The sequence below is a fragment of the Eulemur rufifrons genome, chromosome 17 (assembly GCF_041146395.1).
Source record: "Eulemur rufifrons isolate Redbay chromosome 17, OSU_ERuf_1, whole genome shotgun sequence".
NCBI classification, from domain to species: domain Eukaryota; kingdom Metazoa; phylum Chordata; class Mammalia; order Primates; family Lemuridae; genus Eulemur; species Eulemur rufifrons.
In genome coordinates, this window is record NC_090999.1 from 72,975,208 (window position 1) to 72,985,635 (window position 10,428).

At 36.8% G+C, this 10,428-nt stretch overlaps 1 pseudogene; it reads left to right on the forward strand.

The window, feature by feature from the left end:
- Positions 1–983: 983 nt before the first annotated feature.
- LOC138398048 (liprin-alpha-1 pseudogene) lies at positions 984–3,176 on the forward strand (annotated as a pseudogene).
- Positions 3,177–10,428: the final 7,252 nt, after the last annotated feature.

Sequence of the window (10,428 nt, forward strand, 5' to 3'; positions counted from 1 at the left end):
GTGATTCTACAAATGCACACAGTAGTTAAAAGTCATCAATCTGTACGCCTTTAAGGATAAATTTTATTGTACTGTACTTAATTTATATTTCAGTAAACTTCAATGAAATAATATGAAAGCAAATATGCAGAAAATTATATGACATTTTTAGCATTTCTAAAATCATCTTATTCTACCATTTGTGAAATTAATACATTTATCATTATTGAGTTATTAACAGTTTGTGTGTATTGGTTATCTATTCCCATATAACAAATTATTACATATTTAGCAGCTTAAAACAGCATTTTTTTTTACTTCACATTTTCTGTAATTCAGTTTCTGTATGAGCGCAGCTCAACTGGGTCTTCTGCTTCAGGGTCTCTCACAAGAATGCAGTTAAGGATTCAGGGTTGAAGGCCCAACTGGATGAGTTTCCATGTCCAAGTCTGTGTTGTTGGCAGAATTCAATTCTTGGGAGGCTGTTAGACAGGAGGCCTCAGTTTCTTGCCGGCTGTTGCCTCCTAGTGGCAGCCCTTAGTTCCTTGCCATGTGGGCCTTCCCACTGTGGTAGCTTGCCTTATGACAGAAGTGACAGAAGTAATGACAGAAGTGACATCCTATCTCTATTTTGCAGTGGTGCATTGGCTGGAAAGAAGTCACAGGTCCCACACACACACAAGGGGTAGGGATGACATAAGGGCATGAGTGCCAGGAGGTGGACACCCAGGAGGGCTGTGTTAAAAGCTACCTGCCACATAAAGTTAATTTCAATGTAATGGATTTATCTGTGTACAGAATATTTATTAATAGAAATTCAGTGGCTAAACTACATAATGATAATTGGCATATTAGATAAAAATTAAATTAAAAGTATTTCCTATATTACATATTTTGTGTCATATTTTAATTTCACAGAAATAAATGCTAGAAATCAATTGTTTACCTATGGATCTCATTACAGTCATTATGATATTGATATTATGATATAAATTTGAAAAAAAACACTAACAGATGGAGTGCTTGACATAAACCATGAACAAGAAAATATACCAAGTACAAAGAGAAAGAGATCTTCTGATGATTCTTTAAGCCATGAGGAAGAGCTTGAGAAAGCACCTGAGTTCCAAGTAATCACAAGTAAGAAGTCAAGGGAGCAGAGTCAGACATAAGAGCATCTGACTGCTTTCCCTAGTCACATGACAGAGCTGGAAGAGGATATTGACACTGCTAGAAAAGATCTCATCAAATCTGAAGAATTGAACACAAGATTTGGACAAGATGTCTGTGAAGCCATGACTCAAAAGGAGGACATAAAAGAGAGAATCACTACTCTTGAAAAACACTACCTCACTGCACAGCGAGAAGCCACATCGGTGCATGACCTCAATGACAAACTTGAAAATGAAATTGCAAATAACGATTCTAGGCATGGGCAGACTTAAGATAAAAACCGTTAGTTACAAGAACGCCTGAAACTGGCAAAGCAGTAGCTGTAGCTGACTTTGAGGAAAGGCCAGACGCTCCCTGAGGTGGAGGCAGAGCTGGCCCAGAGGGTGGCTCCTCTTTCCAAGGCCAAAGAGAGACATGGCAACATTGAAGAAAGGTTACAACAGATGGAAGCACAGTTGGAGAAAAAGAATCAAGAACTTCAGCAGTTGCCAGCTTCCAGAGAAGAGGCACGAGATGAAAAGACAACGATAAAATAGGAAACCTCGTCTGCTGCCTCCCGGAGGTCCCTACTCCCACCCCTCACCCCCCGTTAGACCGGCTGCATAAAGGAGCGTTGCAAACAGTCATTCAGAGGATTTCAGGGACAGGACAAACCCCGTAGGCTTCCAGGATGGTCCCATAAGCAATCCCAGAAGTAGCAACAGCAGCCAAGACTCAATGCACAAAGCCCCAAAGAAGAAGAGCACCAAATCCTCTATAGGTCACTTGTTTGGTGAGAAAAGAAAAGGTCCGACTTGGACCAACGGACAAAGAAGCATTAGAGCTAGCTGGGTGTTCCAGAGACAGGTATATCAAGATGCCTTGGGACTTAGCAAATTGGGAGGACAGGCTGAAAAAAGTCGTGAACTTCAAGACAAGCGTGAATTGCTCGAGGAAGTCCAGAGGCAAGGTTTACCTCTTGCCCAGTGTGATGGGCCAAGGGTGCTCGTTCGGCTGGTGCTCTGCGTGGCGGTGCCACCAGGTATGTCGCCACTTGCCCAACGAACATGAAAAGCAGAGCCATCCGGTCGGCCCTGTCCAACAGGCAGACCGGCATTAGCAACCCCTGCACAGGCTGAAGCTGCGGCTGGCGGTCCAGCAGATCATGATGCTGACGAGCCCATCTGCCTCGGCCAGGTCCAGAAGGACCACAGGACATATCTGGTTAACACGCGAAGAGATGGGAATCCTCTGACCTGCGTCGCAAACGGCACCCGCATACTGGGACATGAGCCATGTGAGGCCTGGCAAGGAGCGGCTCGCAGTCTGGGCCTTCCTCTGCGCGGCGGCGCATGCAGTGCCTCGTTGATGCTCGGATGCTGCTCTTCTCGACAAAGACAGACCTTTGCGGGCAACTGAAAGTGGTCGACAGTTCTCACAGAAAGAGTTTCCAGTGTGGGATGACGTTCCTGCCAAGGTGAAATTATGACCGAAAAGAACTGGAAAGAAAAAGAGAAGAAAGTCAGAATGAAATCAAAGATGTGCTTGTTTGGAGCAAAATATCCAGTGATTAGCTGGACCCTGTCTCTTGGTCTCAAAGAATATTCAAACAATCTCACAGAGAGTGGCGTTCACGGTGCGCTTCTGGGCTTGGATGAAACCCTCGATTTCAACGCACTGGGGTTGCCGTTAACGATCCCAAAGTAGAACACACAGGCTCGTGCAATCTTGGAAAGAGAGTTTAACAGCCTTTGGGTCGTGGGCACTGATAGAAGGTTCTATGATGATGATGATGATGATGATGATAAAAACTTTAGGAGAGCACCCTCGCTGAGAAAAATGTTTAGACCAAAAAGGACATTCATGGCCTAGCTGTTGAGTCAGCAGAGACTCTCCCTGAAACCTGGGTTACTTGTATGTCTGCACCCTCTATGCAGCCAAAAAACGGACGCCAATGTATCAGAAACACAGAGGTGGATTCTGCTAGTCAGGATTTACTCCTGCTAAATCCTCCTGTTGTTTACCCACATTGCTTCTACAGATGATTATGAAGTATTTTGAATCCAATGAAAACTACATTTTAGAATTCAATGGAATCTTTAATCTCTTAATACTTGTTATATGGATCCTAAGAAATTTTATTATAATTTTTAATTAGTGAAAAATTCATGAATACCATAAATAATATTTTAGAATTTAATGTTTCTTATATTTATGTAAACTTATGATTCTTCATTTACATACTTACTTTTCATGTATATCTAGGCTATAAATATCCTTTCAAATCAGTTCGTGTTTTTATAACCTAATTTTAGTCTTTCAAATTAATGTAGTGTAATGTCTGTATGTATAAATCCTATAATAAATATAGGGCTTTTGTAGATTAAAAAATAAAAGAAAGAAAGAAAGCTCTATCTTTGAAGCCAATAATCATATCTATCATATTTGTATTCTTGCTTTAGTTAAAAATGTATATGATTTTAATTATTGTCTGGTTAAAGACATCTTCAAGAATTTCACTAATTTCTTTCTTTCTTTTCTTTTCTTTCTTTCTTCTCTCTTTCTTCCTTCCCTTTCCCTCCCCCTCCCCCCTCCCTCCCTTCTTTCCTTCCTTCCTTCCTTCCTGAGTCTTACTCTGTTGCCCTAGGCTGGAGTGCAGAGGCACTATCATAGCTCACTGCAGCCCTGAACTCCTGTGCTGAAGTCATCCTCCTGCCTCAGCCTCCCAAGGAGCTGGGGACTATAAGCGCATACCACCACACTTGGCAATTTTTTTTTTTTTTTTTTAGAGACAGGCTCTCCCTGTGTTGCCAGAGCTGGTCTGGAACTCTTGCCCTCAAGCGATCCTCCCAAAGTGCTGGGTTTACAGGTGTGAACCACCACACCTAGCCTCACTAGCTAATTTCATTAGATAGTATTAATACCTGTGATAAACTAAGCTGCCTATAACACACTAATTCAAATTTGATTGAAATATTTTATAATAATACTGAAAGGGCACTAACCAAAATTGTTTATTAATAGTCAAGGTTTTTTATGTTTTATTTTGATTTGATCTTCCTAGAAGATACATATAAAATATACCAATTTCTTTATAAAATTCTATTTGAGTGCATATTTTAATTTCTGTTTTTAAATTCAATGTTTTAAACTAAATACTTTAAATTGAATGTTTTAACATTAATCTTTTTATATCAGATGTTTATATTTAAATTCTTTGCCACTTATTCCATTTATATTTATTTTTATTTGTAGGTCTTTAAGGATTTCCAACCACTCCTACTTAATATTAATTTTATTCTTTCAAAAATTTCGTATTATAAGACCATTTTTCTCCAATTAAAAAAAATAATTGTTTGACATCCTTCAGCATTTCTAGGTTTTAGGCTTGTTTTTAAAACTATTCCACTATTAAACATTTATCTTACAAAATTGTGATTCTGTCATTTCAAAGATGTTTATTGGTTTAACCATATAGTCCAATTTTGAAAAGCGGAGAAAAAAAATCTCCTCCATTATTATTATTATGCATTATCTTGAAAAGAAGGGTTTATTATAATATGTACTATCAGTTTGCTCCCTATCAACCTCTTTGTCAGCATATCAGGAGGATAGAAATGCTAGTATTGAAAAAGATGTATCACTCTGTCTGATGCACACTGAATTATTATTTCACCCTTTGGATTCTAATTTACTTTTAAGTAGATACAATTCAAATTATATAATAGCAGGTTTTTTATGTTTGGAAAAGTGTTTCAGGATAAAACAGAATAACGTAAGTTTTCTTTTGTATATATTTTTATTCATTTATATATATTTATTAATTTCATTGAAAGATGTTTACTGATGCATTCATTAAATGAATATTAATTGTGTGCTATATGCAGACAGTGTATTAATCTCTGAGAATATAGTAGTGAATTAAATAGAGGCCTGCTCTCATGGAGCTCGTATTCTAGTGACAGGGAAATACACACAGTAAGGAAATAAATGTATCTCAATTACTGATAAAATGCTTTAAAGATAAAGTTGAGAAAAGTGCACAGAAAATGGACATGGAGGGGACATAAAAATGCTTCAAATTTCCCTTAAATGGTTTCAAAATTGGTTCAGAATTTTAGAATCTACAAGGGCATTCAGAGATAATCAGATTCAAGCTCTTCATTTTACACACTAGGATATTGCTATTCAAAGCGAGGAGGCAAGTGAATTAGCCAAGGTCTTCTTAGATCACATATTGGTAAATATGACCTAGAAATCAGGTCATATATTCCCAATGCAGTGCCCATTTTATATTACTAACTTGTTTTGCAAGGTGCCAACTTTGCTCCAAAGAGTTATTCCTGAGGCATAGGCCAGGACTTTTTCCCTCTACTCCTAACCCAATTCCCATAGCAGGATGAATATTGCCCTCACTTTTGTGGATGTTTTAATGGTATTTTTAATATAGTTTTTTTTTATTCTAATCCCATTCTTCTTTACATTTATTCATATGGACCATATGACAATTATAGACCACTGGAGAATAAGCCCAATATATTGATGAGCGTGTATGAGTATTGTGGGGGTGAGACAGAGAAACTTCTCCCTTTCCCTGAAAGTTCACCGAGAGATCAACTCACAATTAAGGCAGATTCATAAAGAAAGAGGTTTATTTACTGTGCACATGGGGAGAATCACAGAATGATTACCCAATATCCCAGTGAGGTCCAGGAATTTCCATATCGTCCTTTTAGAGGGGAGGAGGAGATGAGGAATATAGGTGATTCTGTGTAGGGTCAATAAATGGTTGCTAGGGAGAATGAATGGATGGGGGAAACAGGTTGACTTGAGAGACAGGTATTATGTTTAAAATTATCTGAGCCAGTCTAACTGCATTCTTGACCTTTTTTCCTGCAATATATTGAGATAACGGGGAGGGGAAGGGAAGTCAATTATTCTTTTAGAGGGGTCTGTCTGGTTTATGCAGATGGAGGGAAAGCCCCTTCCAAGTCTGTTGGTCTTTAAGGCCCTTTAATTCAAAATACGCAAGGAATCATATTTTGGGGTGAAATTTCCTGAGCTCCTTCAGTGTAAATATGTGTTCCTCACATCAAGTGGCTTATGTAATGGACATAGTTGACACCTTAAGACATTTGCTTCATTTTATGAAGCAGCTTCTTAGCAAAGACTATTGCAAGAAAGGCCCAAAGATTAAATAATTTACACATATATTTTGATCCTGGATCTCCTTCAGTGCTTTCAACTGGGCCCCATAAGCACATATTTACAAAACCTAGAAGACCTTAGGGGAAGATGAGATGGTTGATGGGGCTCATTTCTTCAGGTTCATAAAATATCAAAATCATCCTGAGGCTAGAAATGAGGCCCAAGATCTCCACTGGCTTCAAAAGCACACACATCTTAGCTATAAGGTTGTTCTGTGGGCTGAAACTTACCCTGCTATGCTTGAATACAAATTAGGGCTCCCTGGCATCAGGGAAAAAAAAAGCAAAAAACTTTAGGGTTATTTGAGAATGTGATGAGTCAATGGAAGTTTTTTATTATGTACTCAGTAACCATCTGCAGTCAATAAAAAGCTACTAGTTGGCCTAAATATATAGATGCATTCTGGTCACCATGTTTGGGGGTAGGTTTGGTCCTATGCCCAGGTGCACCTGTTATCTATGCCCAAACACTGTTGTGTAGGCTAAGAGAGGCAATAAGTACAACACTACCAGTGAGATACTCATTAGACTTGCAAGTAAGCATATTCATATTTATATCCATATTTGCTGTAGAAGGGTGTCTCCCCTAGTCAATGAAGGCATGCCAATAAGTTTCCATCCACAAACTCAACTTTAGTTACAAAAATGAAAAAGTAGAACAATACAGAGAATATAGTCTCATGCGCCTTTATTTCATGAAAATATAAGTTTAAATCAGAGTTGCAGAACAACTTCATAAATTGTTTCAGGAATTACAGTGATTCAATATAAATGAAATCACAGCTGGCATTGATGTAAGACTGCTGTGAAGAATCACTTTGCTTAAAGGTGCTGCTATCACTTGGTCAAGGGTTGCTTAAAAGTAGGAGAAAGGGCTAGGGAATAAAGGTAATGAATAGCGGAAATGAATAAACTAGAGAGAAAACTATTGGTACAGTATGAAAAATATAAAATCCATTAAAGTAACGACAGTCCAATTTACAAAAATTTTTCAAGATATCTTGTAAAATAGCTCTGCGTGATTTCTCTTATTTTCAGCTAGATGCTCTGTATAAATGGGTTCAAGTCCTGTTGCTGGTGTGATGAAGTAAAAAAGCTTCAAATTGCCATCAGAAAACCTGGGGTCAGCAACTAGGAGTTGCCACTTACTTATGAATTTGAGAAATATCTGACTTTACATCAGTGATCAGTAGTTTCTTAATTGATAAACAAATATTATATAAACATGAGAATCATGGAATAGTAACTCCCAATATCTTTTCATTATAAATGAAAAGATTTGGCCTCCTTGAGGTAAAGTAATTTGCTTTAGGTCGTCAACTGAATAACAAGGACTGAGACTAAAATTTTCATTTCCTGTCTCAGTTTAATGGGATTTTTTAGGGCTTTGCTCTTCAATGTATGGTCGCTGTAGGAACAACATCAGCATCACTGTGGAGCTTGTTAGTCATGCAGAAAAGCTGTGACCTCAGAAGACTGAATCAGAATCTGCATTTTAACCAGATCCCCAGATAACTCCAGTGCATATTAGCCTCGGGAAAGCAACTGGAACAAATGTGTAGATAAATGTAAAACAAATTCTGCTGAATAAGTGTATACTATAATTCTAGGATAGAACTTTACTTAAGTATGCCGCTAAAAGTGCTTTCAGTTCAAAATGTGGAGTTGAGAAAAACAATGCCCTTGTAATATTTCAGTAGTAATAATCCTCACATTTATCAAACCCACATATTGCAGTGAATTCAAAGCTCCTCCCACAAGTCAAACTGCCAATAACCATATTAATTAAATATTTATCTGGTACGAGGCAGTATTTAATCTACAAAAGATTTTAACCATGTATACTGGAGGAGTTTACAGAATTTAGTTTCTCTCCCTCTCTCAAAATTTGTTTAGGTTTAGATAAAAGCAAAGTTACAACCTAAAAGGAGTGTGAGCAAATTATTTAAGAGGTGGCAGTGGAAACAGATTTTTGCATATTCCTTTCTGATATATTCACAGGTAGGTCTACCCCTCAAAGTAGTAAGAAGATAATATAAACCTCAAATTCTGCCTGTTTACGTGAAGCAACTTAAATATGGCAATTGTGTCTTTGAAATATGCATCTCTAGTGCCAAACATGGTGCCTGGCTAGGCTAAGTGCTGAATAATAAGTATTGTTTACAAGAAACCAGGGCTGGCGGAAGGGAAGCTGGACTAAAATGTTTTTTTCTGTTCACCTAGTTGAAGAAAGAAGGAAATTGGATCTGATTGTTGTTACTATCAGAAGAACATTTGGTAACTCTCAATAAAATTGAAGTTTAAGTCCTATAATCACAAGAAACTAAATTCTGCCAACCTGAATGGGCTTGAAAATGGATACTTCTCCAGATTTTCCAGTAGAAAATGCACCTGTGTCCACACCTCAATTGCAGTCCTTTGAGATATAGAGCAGAGTAATAAGTTGATCCATGCTGTGCCAACATTTTTTTTAAGTTGCTAATTTTTTCTGTAATTTATTGTGGCAGGAATAGAAAATTAAAACATATGTGAGTGTCAAATAACAGTAACTATTAAAAGGTCCTACTGATTCTAATGAATGGCTAGGTTTGACACAGCCTTTTTTGACTAGTATAATAACATTGACAAAAGAAAAAATAAATATTAGAAAGGATAAATAAAATAATCATTTGTAGTCATAGAGTGTATCATCTGATTTTTCTCAAGAATTAGTAATTTACTGATAAGCTATTAATATAAGAGTTCTGTAACATTCCCAGTTTCAAAACCAATGTACAAAGTTTATTGTCTTTTTTAACCTGGGAACATATCCCATAGAAATACAAGAAAAATATTATTTCACCCCCAATAGCTACAACTACATAGAAATACTAGTTTCTAGGTGAAATAGGCACAAGCATAACAAGAAATATTCTGAACCTATGTGAATATTATTTTTTAAAAACTTTATGGTGAATCTTAAGATAATTTTGAAGAGTTATCCTAAATGAGTCCATAAATAAATTCACAGTGAAGGAACCGAAACTCAGAGACAAAGAGGGACAATGGCCAGATGAAGGTGAAGAGGGTGACCACAGGAAGCAAAGCCAAATAACTTTCCACAACCTCTTTTTTGTTCATACACCTCAAAATCTGATGAGCATTTATCTAAGAATAATTTAAAGAAAATATATTTTCTTTCTAAACCACAGCATCAAAAGTTATCAAAAATATTTTTTTTTTTTCCTAAAAACTTCAGAATGTTAGGAGTTAGATTTCCCAAATATCATCCTTCAAACTCTTTGGCCATGATGAGCCTCAGAAGCAGTCAGTCAGGCTGTTAGACACACATGTGCAAGCACAGCAGCAAATGTCCTTGGTCTCCAAGCATTTAAAACTGCACTCCCACAGAAACATCTAATTTCTTAAATTCCTAATGCTGTTGCTAATGTATAAACAAACCTTTCCAAAATTATTTTTTCCACAGCATTAAGTATATCACATTAGGTGAAGTTTCTAAACTCTATATAATTACTCAAACCTACCAAGTGTAAGCTCACTGAACCAAATTGATACAAACTGACACAGCTTTTACCTAAAGCAACAGCTTTACGTTGGGTTTCATCGTCATCTCTTCCAGTATCTGAAATTACTGACATTAATCTTATCTGATTATTTACCATTATTTTTTGTTCCTTCTTGTCTTATAGAAGGTTTAGAAGCTTATTCTAGCTGAAGAATGTCATGAAAGACATAAGTAAAAATTCATAAAATCTTCTGTCCATAATCTTATTGACAAGGTCACCCTGTTTGAATCTTCCAGAATCTCTTAAAACAATAAAAATTATACGTATTAAGAATAAATATAATGAATCTTGCAATGTAAATCTAGGGATACTTCAGTAGGAAATAGCTTTACTTTGTCAATTTCTAACTAAACTGTGAAAATTAGTTCAAAAACAACAGTTGTTAACAATTAAGAACAGGAGCCAGCAGGTAAAAATGACTTTATTTTCTTTAGACAATATTAGCTAGAAGTTATGACAGTGGCTCTCAAACAGAATTACAGTGGATATATATTATAATTCACATTACTAGGCCTTAGTTCCAC